This window comes from Sarcophilus harrisii, chromosome 4 (assembly GCF_902635505.1).
Source record: "Sarcophilus harrisii chromosome 4, mSarHar1.11, whole genome shotgun sequence".
NCBI classification, from domain to species: Eukaryota; Metazoa; Chordata; class Mammalia; order Dasyuromorphia; family Dasyuridae; genus Sarcophilus; species Sarcophilus harrisii.
The window spans coordinates 253,272,155-253,290,646 of NC_045429.1; positions in this window are offsets into that span (position 1 = coordinate 253,272,155).

Genomic DNA, 18,492 nt, shown 5'->3' on the forward strand with positions numbered 1-18,492 from the left:
ATATATAATGATCTATGGTATAATAAGATAAGGGCATTAGGTTATAAATGGTTTTAAAGGATAATCAATATAGTTAATTGTAGAAAATAATAGACTGCTACTGAAGTATATTGAATGAAGGGGAAAAGATGACAGATTTAGTTTTCAGAAAGATTACTTTGATAGCTGAGTAGGGGATGGACTAGACAAACAAGAAACTTAAAACCAGAAGGATATTGCAATGGTCCAGACTTGTGTTGATGAGGGCCTGCAGTAGCATGTCAATGTCAGAAGAAAGGAAGGGACAAATAGGAGAGATGTTATAAGTCTAGACTTGACAGAACTTGTTTTTTAAACTAATTTGGATGAGTGTGAAGAGTTGAGGATGATAATCAAATTGTGAACCTGGGTAACTAAAAGGATGCTGGTCCTTTGATGGTAATATATGAATTTAAGAAGAAGAGAAGTTTTTTTTGAAAGATAATAAGTTCAATTTTGGACTATGGAGTTCAAGATGCCTACATTACATCCAAATTTGAGTTTGATGAAGAGTAGATTGGAGATGTAACAATGGAGTTTTAAGACTTTATGAGAGTCACCTATATAGAGATTAAAATTAGATAACCTGGAAGAAATGAGATCACCAAGTGAAATGGTGTCTCTTCCTTCCAGCAGATTTCAGGGAGGTAGGAATATCTTAACTCTTAGGGAGGGAGCTGATATAGAAAGTGAGGAAAGGTGGAGAGAAGCTAAAGCCAAAATTAGCTTCCATTACAGTTTGCCTTGATTTGACCCTGGCTCATTTTAAATTGGAACACAAACCATGTATGCCTCTATCTTAGCTGTTTACCCTTTTTCTTGCCTTTCCATGGATTTTTAAAAATACTAAATAATATAAAGTATCAGGGGAAAATTAAAGTGCCAACACTAAAATTTTCAGGTTGAATTTATTTTTTTTCTTTTGATTATGAATTAACACAATCATAAAAACAAATATTTCATTTGGCTAATCTAGGAGGCATCTTGACAAAAGAAAGGAATGTTTTTATCACTGTATTTACCATTGAGAGTAAGACATCATAATTTACATTCATCATGGGAAAACAAATTGGAAGGTATGAGGTATCTAATATTTTGTTCCAGGTTTGAAGTAGTGTAACCTTGACAAGATCATGTCACTTATTCTCTAGGGTACCAGTTCCTTAAATTATAAAATGAGAAATTTTAGGTTAGGTGGTAGCTAAAGTCTTGTCCAGATCTCACATTCTAAAATATTTTTGATTTATGGAATTACAAAGAAAACAAAATATTAAAAGTTCATTATTTCCTTCTATTTGTATAATACACTTCCTTTTAAATTACTTCCTTTGGCATTACATTTTGTTCCATTAGTTCCTAGTTTGTTCTTTCCTTATTTGTTAATAAGACAGCTGTCTTATGCCATGGTAGTTAGAGGACCAGGCTTGGATTCAGGAAGACTCATGTTCCTGAATATAAATCTATCCTCAGACATTTAGTAGCTGTGTGATCTTGGGCAAGTCACTTAACCCTGTTTGTCTCAGTTCCCTTATATCAAATGAATTGGAGAAAAAAAATTGGCAAATCACTACAGTATCTTTGCCAAGAAAACCCCAAATTTCGTCACAGAGTCATCCGTGACTGAAACAGTTGAATGATTAAAAAAATTGTTAATTCTAAACTCATTTAACCTTGAAATGTCAGACACTGTTTTCAATGACGTATTGCCTACACATACAGTGACCTGCTCTGGCATGTACATATATAGAGTGAACCAAAATTCTTAGGACAGTTTTAATATTTAATAGCTTAAAGCTGTCCCAAGACTTGGAAGAATGCTGAATATCTTTATCCTTTATAATATAACAAGGTGTGCTAAAGTACTGTTTGCAATGTTTTTGCTATACTATGTGTTTATCTTTGTAAATAAACAGCAAATAGATAATAAGATTGAGGCTTGGAAATTGGGTTCAAACTTTCATTGTTGTACAAAAGATCCATGATTGGTTCCATGATTTCATCAAACTGAGGAACTCCTAATATGGGAATTCTTTCCATAACTCATATCTCTATCTATCTATCTATCTATCTATCTATCTATCTATCTATCTATCACTTACCTACCTACCTACCTACCTACCTACCTACTTACCTATCTATCTGTCTTAGAATATAACTGCTAGAGAATTTTATGATGTGCATATACCCAGATCAGATACCTAGAAAACATCAGTTACAGTTTGAACAAAAGTCTTCCTGACTCTAAGCCCAACATTAGTTGTATACATACATACATATGTATATATATATATATATATATATATGCACTTCTCTGTATATTTGTCTATCTCTCTCATGCACACACAAATATATTTACATATGTATAATCTTTTACGTACATATAAAATGGGACAATAGCACCTATTTTCTGAGGTTGTTGTGAGGATCAGTGTCAATACATTTTGTTCTGCTACTTTCTATTTTGTTCTTCCCTTATTTGTTAATAAGGAAGCTATGTGCTACAGTAGTTAAAGGGTCAGGTCTGGTTTGAGATATTAAATGTAAAGTATTTACTATAGTGCTTGTCATAATGTGTTAGTTATGATTATTATTATTATGTAACTGGTGATTTTACATAATTTTTCTAAACTTTAGGCTCATTCTATAAAATGAGGCTAAAAATATTTTTACTGTGTAGTTCATAGAAATCTTTCTTCTTTTTTCTCCTCCTCCTCCTCTTCCTCCTACTGTTCTTCCTCCTCCTCCTCTTCCTTTGCCTCTTTCACGTCTTTCTGCTCTTGCTCCTTCCTATTAGCCTTATTTCATTCTCCCAATTTTCTAGAAATTAGGACAATATATACTAATATATATTTTTGATATTTTGTGTTCTGTGAATTGTATAGTAATGGATAAAATAACCATTTTTCTGTTAATTGAATATAGGTATTCATGGTATTCATGCTAAGATAATTTTCTACAGGCTCATTAAAACCAAACATGTTGGCAGTGATGACATGTATCTTACTCTCTTTCCAAAGAGTTTTGATTTCTTCTATTGGGTTTCTACATTTCAAAAGTTTTTTCATTCTATGAATTTTAGAAATTATTGAGTATTCAGTACTCTACTATCTATTAAAATTTTGTTCTTAAAATTTTAAGAATCAGTGTTGTATGCAGGAGATTCAAGGTAATCATGCTAGCTGTGAACTGAACTCTTGTTATAATACTGTTTACTTAGTGAATTATTTGGTTTATTTTGAAGTCTGCATTTAATTAGACTATAATATAATATATGTATAATTATACATATCTTCAAATATTTTTAGAACATTTAGATTATAAAAGTTGCAATCTTATTAGCAGAAAAGTCCATCTAGTACTTTCTTTTATAGGGAGTATATCATTACTAAGAACTATTGTGTAGTATAGTAGTTTGTCTTGGTATGGAGAGAAATAATAGACACATTCATAGAGGAGCCCTAGGACATAAAAGTGCCTTTGTGTTTTTCATTACCAGACCAGTGCTTGCCATTCTTTACAAAATAAACAAAGAGAATTGTTGCCAGGTTCTAGAGCTCAATAGTTTCTGGACAAACCAGGCTAAGCTGAAAAAGAAGTATTGAAAAGAGAGACAAATGAAAAGAGCAGTGACACATGAAAAAACAAACAATTCTCACCTTCAGATTCTAAACAATACCATTTGCTTAAAGTTAGAGTGTTACAAAATTCAAAAATAAATATTTTCTAAATATTTGTGTTCAAAAGAGTTTGAAAAGTCTGTTTCAGAATTCACAATTTATAAAATCCAAAAGGTGGCAGTGTTCCATTCAGTATTCCTATATCCTTTATGTTGCAGGGGAGCATGTTTCAGCTACATCCTGATCAAATTTATTCTTAAGATAGATATTAAACAATGTTACCATTATCATGTCCATTCAACAACAACTCCACTTGAAGGATGACCTTATTTTGACAATTGGAGAGTTAAAAGATGGATTGTATACCTAGACAATATGAACAAAAGCATGATGCTTCCAAAAGCATTGCATTAGGTTTTCCCATCCAAGTCATGTTATTTGTTACCAAAGTATTCCTATGTCTTTTATACTTTGCCTTGAAAAGTGATCCCTGAATGACTCAGATGCTGATACTTTCCAATCCCAGGAATTATTTTCACAATAAGATGTATAATATAGGGGATAATACAAGTATTGTGTAAAAATCAGGTAATGGATTCAATGAATATGGTAGAAGCATATTTTTTTTCTTCCCCTAAGAATTAGATAATTAACATTGTAGTCATAACTGATTTCAGTGAAAAATGACACAAAAGATTGTCCTGGCCAGTTGATAGTTCCCTGATGACAGGAAAGCGAATATAGGGAGATACAATTAGAATATTTCAATCAAACATTCTTAACATGATTTTAAATCTTTAACTGGGAAAGATCACTTGAGGCAAAATCCTCTTTTGTTCTGGCATGAGGTGGCCTTCTAGTCAATTATTATAAACAAAATCCAGGTTTCTTAATTAAAATACAAAATATTGGCTCTGCTCCCTCGCCTGCAATAAGTTATGTCTTAAGGAGACTGCAATTACAGTGGCGCCTGGTTGTGCCACTGATGTTCAGTCTGTCATTGTTTTTATTTCCAATGTCATTTTTTTATAGCTTTGCAACTATTCTGTGTTGTCGAACCCCTCCCTCCACATCACCAAATCTCTTTAAATAGTTATCTGAAAACAGAAATTTTGCACATTTCATATTTGGAGATTAAGAAAAACAGTTTATCATTTTCAAATCTTAAGAATGTGGACAGTAATAACAAAGAGAAAAATTAACCAGAAATTTTGTACTTAAAAACTTTCTTTGCTTATATTTATGAACTTAAAACTTTTTATCACTCTTTTTTCTCTGTCATTCTTCCCAACTATTCCATATCAATCATTTCTATTACCCTATCCCCTCTACCAAAAAGTCTATAATGATTTTTTCAAAAACAAAATCTAAGTCTAATAGCTAATAAAATAATATTCAGAACTGCCTTTCTTTTAAATATGTGTGTGTTTACTAGAAAAGTCTTGGGGTTTGGTTCTATTTGTGAATGAATTGTTTTAGTATTTAAAACATAGGATCATAGATCTAGAGCTGAAAGAGACAATTGATGCCATTTTTACTAACTCCCTCACTGTGCAAATGAGGAAACTGAGGATCAGGACAACATCAGAGTTGGGATCTGAAACCACATCTTCAGATTCTAGAGTAGAGGTTCTTAAACTGATGTGCTTGAACTTTAAAACAAAACAAAACAAAAAATCTCACACAACTGTATTTCAATGTGATTGTTTTCATTTGTAATACTATGTATTTTATTTTTTAAATTTAATAACATTATTCTGAGAATATATAAACCACTATTGCAAAACTAGCAGCTAAATTCAATCTGGTATCTGACACATGAACTGTGTGACCCTGGAAAAGTCACTAAACCCTGTTTGTCTTAATCTCATCTGTAAAATGAATAGAGAAGGAAATAGCAAACCAGTCCAATTCTTATGCCAAAAAAACCTCAAAAAGGGTTGCAAAGAGTCAGGCAGTAATCAAAAGGACCCAATAACAACAATAGATAACCAAAGGGGGTCTCTCTCTGCCTCCCTACCTCCTCCTCCCCTTCCCCTTTCCTTCTCTCCTCCCTCTCTCCCTCCTCCTCCCTCCTTCTCCCTCTCCCTCTCCCTGTCCCTGTCCTTCTCCCTCTCTTCGTATCTCTCTCTCTTTCTGTCTCTGTCTGTCTCTGTATCTGTCTCACAACTGTCAGTCTTTGTCTTTTTCTTTTTCTCTACCTATCGCTCTCTTTTTTGCACACATATATACCCATCTCCTTCACACACACAGGCACATACATTAAGGTTTAAGAAACATTTTTTTTTGAACCAGTGGACACAAGAATGCATTTGTTTTTCTTGATTGATCACAATTATTCAAAAACAAACTTCATAGTTATTTCTGTTATTATTATCAGTTACTGGCAATGCAACCTTGAGGTAACACAGTTTATGACAGCATACTGACTTTAGAATCCAGAATCACTGGATTCAAGACTCCCCTCCAATGCATACTGGCTCTATATCACAAACTCTAGGAATTGCACTAAGGTTTAAATCTAAATATACTGAAATTATGTATTTTATATAAATACACATACATGTATCTATACATATCTATGTACATACATATTTATTTATTTATACTCTATCTATCTATCTACCTTAAGTTTTAGACTTTGTTCCTACCTGACTTATATGGGTTTGCTAGGGAGGAATTGGTTCCCTTGAGTTTCTCCCTTTCTTATTCCCTTCCCTGCTGACTGATGAGGGGGCTAATGATCAGTGAAATTGTCTACAGGTGGTCAGGAGGAGGAAGAGACATAATGAGTAAAAGCCACAGACTGATCTTTATACTTCAATTTACAATGCTTTTCTCTTTAGGTTTTTAAGACATGATTCATTTCCCTGACGAGTATTTCCCAAGGTATTAGCTGGGGGCGGGGAAGAGAGAGGAGGAGGAGGAGAGAGAGGAGGGAGAGAGAGAGAAGGGGAGAGGAGGGGAAAAAGGGGGATGAGGGGAGAAAGGGAGGGGGAGGGAGAGAGACACACATAGAGAGACAGAGAGACACACAGAGACAGAGAGACACAGAAACAGAGTGACACACGGAGAAAGAGACAGAGACAGAGAGACAGAGAGAAACAGAATTTAAGAGTGGAAGCAAATAGTGTTGCTGAATGGACAACAGCTGTAGAAGCCTCTCAGATTCTAACTATGACATAGAGTCTTTTTTGACTTATTTTTCTGGTGATAATGAATTTCATTTTAGCACAAGGAAACATCTTTGAGAAGACCAGCAAAACCAAACTAGTGTGTTCAGTAGCACACCTAAATTGATTCAGATCTGTTATCCATGCTGTAGATAGTATACATGCCTCATTAAAAGCATATTTAAAAATTTCAGATTTTGATATAATGTAAGTAAAGGCAATGTAAATGACCTATTAGTGTTTTTTCTATCACTTTAAAACTGTAAATGTGTTTATTTTGAAAAATTTAAGATTTGAACAAATCCCATAACTAAATTATAAAGAGAAGGCATGAAAAAGGAAAGAATTTAATAGCTACATAAATATTAGGAGTACAACAATTTAAATTGAAGAATGGGAGGACTTGTATCTGTTTCTAACTCATAAGTTTATTAGAATTTTTTATTCCTTAACTTTATATTTCAGAAGAAATGCTTAATACTAGCTACATTTTCAGAAGTTAAAAAAAAATCAGTGCTGCCATTCTTAGTTTCTTGTTCTGCGTTGCTGGGGTTGTTATTGTTGTTGTTGACTCAGAACTCTCCACCAGTGGGAATTTCATTTTAAATAGGTAACTAGAACACGTAAATGTTAAGTGACTTGGCCAGAGAAAGCCAGCTATCTATTTACAACCCTCACTCTGTCTTTGTTTCTTTCACCCTCTGTCCCTACACCTCATGTACACATAAAATCTTACTATTTTATGGGCTGCTGCTGAAGATCAGTATCTTTTCTGGGGCTTAGTTTTAGAGAGTTTTAAGTCATGCGAAATTAAGTGATTTGCTCACACAGTCTATATATGTTAGAGATTGAATGTGAAATCCAGTTTGCTGATTGCTTCTCAATCAGCTATGCTAATTGTTTACTGAATCCAGCATTTATTAATAAGTAATCATGAATTCTTGATATGTTGGAAGATATGAAACTATACAATCTTTGAGTAGGGTCTTTGAACATAAGAGTTATTTTGTGACTTAGATCAAATCACTCCAAAAAATATTTTGTTGTTGACTTTCTCCTCTGCATTATGGAAAATATAACCATATATAGATGCTTCCTGTCTTCAAGATCCCTATGATATACTTGGTCTTTCTAATTCTAATTCCTTACTAAACTGTATATGTATATATATACATATATGTAACTAAAACCTAGGGTTTAACTAGTATAAATAATTCATATCCAAAGAATGTCCCTGTCCCTGTGCAGGCCAGAACTTTTTCTGTAATTTATAGTTTGAGAGAGTTGCCTAAAACAGTGAGAGATAGTAACTTGTCACAGTAGGTAGTATTTGTTGCAAGTAGGACAAAAGCCCAGTTCTCCTTGGTTCTGAGGCTTGTTCTCTGTCTTCTAGTCTCATTCTCTCTGTTTCTCTCTATGTCTAACTCTGTCTAAACACAGAGTTTTTACGTCTCCTTGTCTCCTGTCTCTTCCACTGCTCCCCTCTCCTCTTCCCCCCTCCCTTCTCTGTCTCTCTCTCTGTCTCGATTTCTGTGTCTCTCTGTATCTATCTGTCTCTGTCTCTCTGTGTAATATATGTGTGTATTTAAATAGGTATGTGTATCTGCCTGCTTATATGTGGGTATATATATATATATACACACACATAAAATGTAATTTTGAATACACATTTCATAAGTGGCAGAATAATGCCAGGGATACATAATTTGTAGTATGGAAATATTTCCATTATTGACATTAATTTAACCATAATTTCATCATCTGATCCTTAAGCATGCCAGGTACTGTGCTTGGGACTTTTTATATATAGATAACAAATGATAGTTCTTGTCATCAAAGAACTTACACTTTGATAGGGATAAAGATACCCAGATAAGTATAATACAAAATAGACTTAGCTAAGGACAAAGGTGAAATCCAAATAAAATATTTAAGGAAAATGTGAAGATATATTAGACATTGAGTTTAAGGGAGCGTAGAGTTAATCTCCATGGGAAAGTGCCACCTAAACTGAGCAAGTACCTCTAGTCCAGAGGTCTAAAGAAAAACCTAAAGAAGAGCTTTTATAAAAATTACAGAGCCATGACTTATAGCACTATGATATAAGCAGTATTTGCAGGGTAGATTACAATAGCTGGGGGACGTTGGAAATAAGGCAATATATGTTGTAAAGAAAACAGGCATCTACTAAGCAACTACTATGTGCAAAGTGCTTGACAAAGAAAATTAAAAAAAAAAGTTTCTGTTCTGGTCTAATGGGGGAAGACAATATGCAAACATTACAAACATGATATATACTGAATAAAAGGAAGTATCTATTTTCCATATTTCAAAATCCATTAGAAAATCATACTTTCCCACCTGATTTTCTTTTTTTTATGTTTGTTTGATAAGGTAATTGTGATTAAGTGACCTGCCCAGGATCACACAGCAATAAATATTAAGTGTCTGAGACTGGTTTTGAACTCAGGTTCTTCTGATTCCAGGGTAAATGCTCTATATACTGTATCATCTAGGTTCTTCCCTCCACACCTAATTTTCTAGACAAGATTTATAATTTCTTTATCTTCTCTTTCTTCCTCCAAGCTTATTCATGGTGACTTAAGGTATATTTTTTAAAAAATACTATGGAAGTGTGTTACATGTGTGAAGTCCTTGGAATAAAAATACCTATACACAAAGAACAGAAAAGAATAGACTTGGAAATAGTTTCTCATTTTGGCTCTACTTTGATTCTTGAAAAATAAATGTACAAAGGATAATGGATTTGCAAACCCCAGAGCCATAATAATCTGCCAGAAAACAATAGTTGGGTTGTCTCCTTATATAAGGCTACTATGTGCTCATTATAGAAAAGCCCTATTTTTGTTGTCAAAAAACATTAATAGTAAGATTTGAGAATAATCCTCTTTGTGTTAAAATTGAAACTATTTTAAGAAAATCCAAACATATCAGCAACTAATTGGATTTTTTTTTGTTCAATTCTTCACTATTCATCTGTAGATTTCAGTAGCATTTAGGGTTTTGTTTTGAATAGAATTAGGTTCTAAATGATGTAACTATTTCAAGGCACTTTATATCTGGACCTGAGAAATTAGAGAGCTTTTTAAGTTGGGTTGATAGATACCTAAATGAATTATAGACCTAAATGTCTTTATCAGAAGAGAAGACAGTTTCTATAATACACTCTGATGTCATTGTTTTTTGTTGTTGTTGTTGTTTTTTGTTTTATGTTTTTTTTTGGTAACATATTTGTAGCTGTAGAAAATGCAACTGCTATAGTCAGAAAAAGGAATGAGTGAAACTTTAGTTTTAGGGCAGAAAATGGATTCCCTCCATGTTCCAAAAGAGGAGTGGTGAAAGGTGAGAGATAAAGACAGCACAATTACTCACTTGAAAGAGAGTTGCAGATAAGAGAAATAGAGGGGATAAGATTTTTTTTCTTAAATGGAGTTACAAAGATAAAGAGTATTTTGTAAACTAGTGAGACTAAAGATATGACCAAGAGAATATAGATTTCAGCAAGGAAAAAAATAATAAATTTTCAACAGAGAAACAACCAGGGAACTGTAAAAACTGGGAAGTGGAAGGAAATTGTTAAAGTTCAATATTCAGTGTAGTACAGATTTTTAAGTGATATCAGGCTGAAATCATTGGATTTTTAAGCAAATATGAATTTTGTTGGGTTTTTTAAAAGATTACATAAGGTATTTATTTATGTATTGAGTTATATGTAATAAAAAAGTTCATATTGACAAAATCATGGATCCATGAAAATGCTATCTTATATGTAATGAAGGTGATTATATAGTTTTCAACATTTCATGATTTTGATATTCAAAGAATGTTATTTCTTTGACTGTGGGGACTCCTTCCGCCAATACAGATAGTGACTCCTCTAGTACAATCGCCATGCGTTGCTAGCTCAATAACTTTTCATCTGTGGCCAGTTTGGTATTGAGAGTCTCTATTCATAGCTAGACTAGTCCTTGAATGTTAGATGACTTACAATCCAGAATTGACAGGAACCACCAGAGCTTGCTTAGCCTTTGGGAATCCCAGATCACTTCCTTGCCCCAGTGAAGAAATGGAGGAAAACTTAGTGTACGTGCACTACATTCAGATCAAAGAAATTTCTGAACAAGAACCTTATCAGTACAATCTAACAAACAGATGTTTGAGGAAACAAATGCTTATTCAATGTGGAATATTATAGCACTTCATGTATGAGAGCCTGTAGTATATAGTCAGGATACTGAAGTTAAGTTTCCAAGCAAAATTTTCTGAAAACAGCAAAATAGCTTTAATGTCTGTTTAAATAATATGTATGTATGTGTATGTGCTTGTGTATATACACATATATATTACATACTTATATACATATCTATCTATCTATATTAAAACTGCATGAACACTCTTGAAACACTATATATATATGCATACACACATACAGGTTATATGTGAGTGCATAGATAGATAAATAGATAGATGCATGTTAACATTAACACAATTTTTTCCTGAAGTAAAATTATACCACAAATCAAGGAAAATAAGCAAACATTATTTCTGTTTTTCAAATATGCAGCTGGCAATAGTAACATTATGGAACATATTATTCATCCAAAGTCAAGGTTTTTTCTTTGAGGAAGTTTCATTTTTCTACCTTTCAAAATCAGTAAGAAAAATGCACTTATTCCATCATCAAAATCATTTTTTTCTGTTATATGTCTTGGGAAAATAGAAATAGTATCCTGTGATGCTTTGAAATTGGCTTTATCAAATAAGCTGTGTCTCTAATAATAATACTCAAATACACAAAGAGATTGATGATCTCAATGATCTCAATTTGTATGTGGACACTAATAATATAGATCGGAATTCAGCCAGTCCTGTCCTTTCTGAGTTACTCTATGTTCTATTACAAGTTCACCCAATGCTCCAACCACTATGTCAATTAACTAGCTTTTTTTAAAAAGCCTACTACATACAGGGATAAAGGGGACAAAAACAAACATTTATCCACTGTCTATTAAGTGACAGGCATTATGTTAAGTTATTTAATGAATATTATATCTTTTGATCCTCAATCTTGTGAGGTAAATATTATTATTATTATTATCATCCACATTTTGCAATTAAGGAATGTAGCGAGAGGTTAAATGATTTTCCCAGGATTAAACAGCTGGTAGATGTTTGAGAATGAGATTTGAACTCATCTTCCTGATTCCAAGTTCAGTGTATTCCTTAACTTCCAGATACTGTGCTAAGCATTAAGGAGACAAAAGCAAAATATAGTCCCTGCTCTCAAGGGAGCTCATAATCTAGTGGAAGAAACAATATATTTAAACAATTGTGTATATGAATAAGATATATACTAGGAATATTAATAAAGAGAATAACTAAAATTAAGGAGTTCTGGGAAAGGCTTCTTATAGGAAGAGGACTTTAGCTAAGACCTGAAGAAAACCAGAAAAGGTAAAAGAGAGAGAAGAGGCTGCTCCAAGAAGCCTTCAATGCTTACTACTATATCCCAATGATACTAGTAGAGAAATGCAATCCTCTAAGTCTATCACTTTGCTACTAGCCCATCTTTCTCATTCACACATTTTCATCCCCAATCCACCCCAATGTTATCATTTTCTATGAGTGTTAAAAAGCCACTCAAATACACCTAGGGACACTTGTCAAGTTTTCAGCAAAATATAGATGAAGGAGACCCTTGTTCCTTGAAATATGAGAAAGCTATTATCCTTTTTTTTTAAATAAAGCTCCTGGAATGTGTTCACAGAAAAAGAGTCCATATATTGATTAGAACGGTGGTAGATTATGGCTCATTCTGATCTCTGTTGGATTCAATGACACTTGTTTCAGAAACAACTAGACTAGTTGGACATTGGGTAGTAGAGACCTGCCAATCTTATTCCTTTTTAATTGTTGAATAGAAAGATATCCTTTTCCTATCTAAGGATAAAATGGGAAGATTTCTTCTAGGTTCTAGGTTGATATAGGTTTCTGCTTGTTTTTACCTACCAGGAAGGACAATTATAAAGCCTAATGTTTATAAAATACTTTTTTATCCACTATTTTATATGAAACACTGAATTATCATATGATTTATTATGGATGCTATAAGGATTAGTAATCATCCCTATTGTACAGGTGAGTACATTGAAACTTAAATAAATGAATTATTTGTGGTCACATGGCTGATGAGCATTAGAAGTGGAATTTGAATTCCTAACTCTATGTCTATCACTCTAATAATTATCCCACACTAGTGAGTTTAGGAACAGAAAGTAATGAGCTGGAGAAGGTGTTGCTCTTGTTTGTTATTTGTTTTGCTTTTGATTTCCTTATTGACAGACAATTTACCATTCTTACCTTGTTGTCCTTAAGCTGTTGAGACAATGATTTTAAAATAATATACTGGACTTCCATCTCATAAGGCTGTTGTAAGAATTAACTATAGATTTTTTTTTTTACTGAATGTTGTATTTTCTGGAGCAAAAAATAAGAGAAAGGCAAGATCAATTATTGAGAAAATGAGTGATTTATAGTGGGGACTATAATCAAGACTGGCCTGTAGGCTATTCTCATATTATGATTCTGGGCAAAATATTGACTTTCTCAGTGTCTCCAGCCAATTGTCTTAGAGAAGGGCTTTTAATTTAATGTCTGTGCATCCTAAAGTGGTCTGTGAATAGATTTCAGGGGGTCCTTGGATGATAAAACATTACATCTTTATTTTCAATGACCTCTAACTAAAAATTGGAACTGTTTTCAATTATTTGAAAACATTATTCTGAGGAGGGTTCATAAGTTTCCTCAGATTGCTAAAGGGTTCTATGAAATAAAAAAGATTAAGAGCTCCTGCTCCAACACTAAGAGAAAGTGCCACTGTAAATAAGCTAAAGGAGGGTTTTTACCTGAAATTCCATATAACAATGATGTCACAGATCCAATTAAAAAATGCCAACAATAGGTATATATATATTTTTTTCCTTAAATAAATACTACTTTTCATTTTACTATAATTGAATTATTCATATAAACTCTATAGATTTTACTCTGAAGAAAAATTTACATGGAATTAAATGGAATCATTGAACAAAGTGGGCAGTAGTATTCCTTTTCTGTGAGCTGTAAAATGTAAACAATGTTCTTATGTGACATGTTACATGTAAACAATAGTTATTATGTGACTGAGGAATCCATAAAGAAGGTCCACCCACTGTATAATTGTAAAATTTGGAAAGTTTGTCCTCAATGCTCTATCGTCTCCTAAGAAAACATCTACTCTCTTCCCTATTTAGAGAGAATGTCATTTCTGGTTCCCACTTCTGCTAATCCCCAGCAAAATGATTAACAAACAACTGACAGCTGAATAGATAAGAATTTAAAGATGTCTGTATTTGCACAAGGAACTTTGTATGTGTGTGTTTTGAGCATCTATCATAGTACCTAGCAAATAGGATTGCTTATTAAATTCTTGTTAAATTGAATCAAATAGAATTGGAGACTTCCAAGTCTTCAAGATCTAATGGTCATTATAGCCATATGAAGTTGACAGCAACCTATTCTACCTACTTGTAAAGATGGTCTTGTCCATCACATCAACAAAGGAAATTTTCCCAAGGTACAACTTTACATAATCCCTTATCTCACTAAATTCCAGAAATTCCCTATTAAGTCAAAGATCAAATATAATCCCCTATTTACCTTTAAATGATAACCTCATCCTGAATTTTTCATCTACTTTCATATTACATCCCTACTTGCACTCTAGCATGCAGCCATATAAACCCAGTGATATAGTATTGGTGATTCAGCAGAATTGGATTTTCTTTTTTACTCAGATATAACACTTGTCTTTCATCTGTAGAATACAGTGAAACTGCTTACTTTCAGATGAGACATGTACCAAGTGTCTTTGTGAAAGTCTCTATGATACCTTAATGAATAGGGCTGAATAAAATGATAAAAAGATATCTTGAAATATCATCTAGTGTACCTGATCCATACCTACCCCAATTCCAACAATCAAATAAAACTGTCTTTAAAATATCAATGAAAGATATATGCTCTTAATTTTTTTTTAATATTAGGAGAGGAATAAAAATTTTCTTATCAATCAATCTCTTACAAACCGATCAAATTCAAGCAAAAGTTTCCTGACTATAAATTAATTTCATTTTTTCCCAATAAATTCTTCTGTTATACAGTATTGCAATTTATTGTTGAGTCCAGCTATGGTTTACATGACTTTTTAGTTACCAGGTGGGTTAATTTAGTATCAAACTCTTTCAATCAGGATGTTTGGCATAAGGGAGCTAAAACATCTGGATATTTGGTTGAATTTATCTGATGTTTTGTCATCAGCTTGAAGCTAAGGTGTTATGTGCCATCCAACCTTTAATTAGAATTCTACTAATCAGTTTTAGCATTTTTATCATTACATTTTCTCCTAGAAAGGACAATGGAACCCCATTCTCCATTGAAAGTGATACTAAGCATTTATTACATAAATAGAAACATGATAAAAAGCATATTACAAACATAAAATAATATCCTCCTCCACTAAAAATAATAAGAAACATTTTAAATGTGCTTAGTGACTGTATTTTATTACTCATTGCCCAGGTCTTCTAAAGAACATCTAATCATATACACACACAAACAGCCTATGCTGTCCAGCTATTAAAATCCCTTTCAGGTTACTGCAAGCAAATCTAAGTCAGATGGTGGTGTTGTAGCACTACTCTGCCTTCCTCTGGACCACTACTATGCACAATATAGTCTCTGTTTATAAATGTGCAATGTTTTTGGCTCATAGAGAGAGAATAAACTGGAGGCAATATAACACAGCAGATGGAGCTCTGATTTGCACTTGTATACAACTCCATTATTATTACAGGATCTAGGAAGAGTATGCCTTGTCTGAACTTCTCAATCCTAGTCTCATCAAGCATTTCACTCTTGTCACAAAGACAAAATAGAAGAGCAATTTTCCACTGAAGCTCTCCAAGGCCATGTCCACATGGTATTGTTTAGTCATTTTTAGTCATATCTGATTTTGTGATCCCTTTAGTGTTTTCTTACCAAAGATACCTGACTGGTTTATCTTTTTTTTTTTTTTTCAGCTCATTTTACAGATGAGAAAGCTGAGGCAAGCAGGGTTAAGTGAATTGCCCAGGGTTACACAGCTAATGTCTGAGGCCAGGTTTGAACTCACAAAGACGAATCTTTCTGTTCAATCTTATTAACCTCAAATAATAGACAAATATTGTTTGACTAATGCTGAAGCAAAATTTTGCTAACTTTGTATCATTAATTTAGTTATTATGTTATTACTATTATTAACACTAGGCAAAGTTTTCCATAGAAATGATTCTTGTTTGAACCACTCATCTATTTTGATGCAGATTCATATAATGATTCACAACTTTTTTAAACTCACTTGTGGGAAAAGTAAAAAAAAAAAAAAAAAGAACTCAGACTGAAAGTCAGTTTGTACTCTTATAGACTTAACTTGTAAAATTACATTGGGTTAGAGTCCCTTTAATACTGGAGTTGCCAACTTTATTTGATTCCCATATGACGACCTTTAATAAGTTTGCACATATAATCACATATAAAATAAATATAATATATTATTTTTTGAGTAGAAACATCATTCAGTACATCGTTTTTTAGCATTGTAAATTTTTCTCTCTCCAATCAATATTTTCTTTCCCACCAGCACTATGTCCTTTATTAAAGTTTAATAAGATAATAAATGTTATTTGCCATATATTTATATACCATACTAGGGAACATCTTTTAGATGCTAAAGGTATTCATGCCACACAAAGGTTGGTAACACCTGGTTTAACAGAAAGGGTGATAATGGGAAAAAAAAACTTTTCTTAATTACAAGTGATTATCATATCCCTATTCAGGAGTCTTTGATGTAATGTCCACTTTCATTCATCTCAAGCAGGTAGGACTTTTAAGATAATTGAAAGGCAACTAGGGAATGGTATGAGATGGAGATGCATTAGCAAATTTCCTTTTTTAAGCTTTTCCTAATCCTTGCCGTATCATCACTTTTCCTATTATTCCAAATTAAAATTGGTACCAAGCATGCCCTAAATTGAAAATAACTTTTGGTCTCATAATTTTGAGTTGATAAACTTTGCAGTAACCTGACACATTCTATCTTTCAAAGTACTTTCTCATACTTAGAGATAAACCTTATGTGGAATTCAAGTGATGTGCTTATATAGGTGTTTCATTTAATTAGAATTAAGCTTAGTAACTGCTTTTTAGTATTATTCATTTAAATTTATAGATATACTTCTTTTCACCTCCTACCTCCATTTTGCTTTTTCTTTCCCTTTTCTTTCTTAAATATAGGGATTGTCATCAGAAGTTTATGGAAGTTGAATAAGAAGGAAAATTTTTGACTTTTCCCTTAAGAAATGAAAAAAATAATTTTTTAAAATAGAGAAACATCCTATATAACTGGTTAAGTAATTAAATGAAATTACATTGAGTGAGACTATAAATCATCATTTGAAAAAAAGAAACATTGATATTCTTCACATGGATTTTGTGCATAATCATGGGATACACATATGGAAGGACATAATGTTTTTTTTCTACTCCAGTATATCCCATTTTTACTTTATTTTTTGCTCTGAAGCACCTCTACTAGGGGTCAAGGGGAAAAAATTTATAATCTTGTTAGCTTATTGAAAAAAAAATAAATTGGGAGAGAAATAAAGGAATCTGCTTTATCTAAGATATGCTTTGTAAATATAAGAGAAAGGCATTCTGCCTCAAAGTACTTTATTTAAAGTTATACTTGTGACCAAAATTGTCATTTTGGTTTGGATACTAAGAGAGTTATTTGAAGTATTTAAGTGGTTTTGTAGACCAGTTCTTAAGGAAATGGTATCTCTGCACTTAACCCCAATAATTTTGTATCACGACTCTTTAGATTATTCAATTTTTCAAAGATATTCTATGAACTTTGTGAATCTGAGGCTGTTGCTATACAGCACTTAACCTGAGTCAATTAAAAAAATTAGTGAGGGAAATGACAATCATCCTAACAAAGTTTTCGTGAGAAACATTTTAACAAAAAAGTCAATTTTTTAAAATAAGATTACTTTGATAAAGTTTAATGTCAACAAACTAGATCATTGAGGAAAACAAGCTAGCTTGTAAAAAATATTTGGAGAGAAAATGAGAGGAAAAAATAAAGAAAACATAGTTTTCCTCCATTCCTCCCCCCCCCCCCCAAAAAAGAAACCCAAACCCAAAGGAAAAACTTGACATTGTCTAGCTGATTTTAGAATCTGATTCAAACTATCCCAATGATATCAGATTATCTTTGAAACAATGAGATCTATAATTCCCTATGATTAAAAGGTAGTAATAAAATTTATAGCTATGTAAAAATACCCATTTGGCTAAAATATCAAGGGTTAAAGATAAACTTGTACTCTACTAATTTTCTCTGATCAGCTAAAGACATCTTAAAATGCACTCACTTTTCCCAGTGGCTCCCAAAGATTTTCATCAGCCTTTAGAAAAAGTAAAATAGAAAAAAGTAAAATTTGAATCTGTATAATTTCAGAAAAGTGCAGAAAAGTCACATGCTTTTTGATAAATAGATAACTTAACCATTAAAATATCCC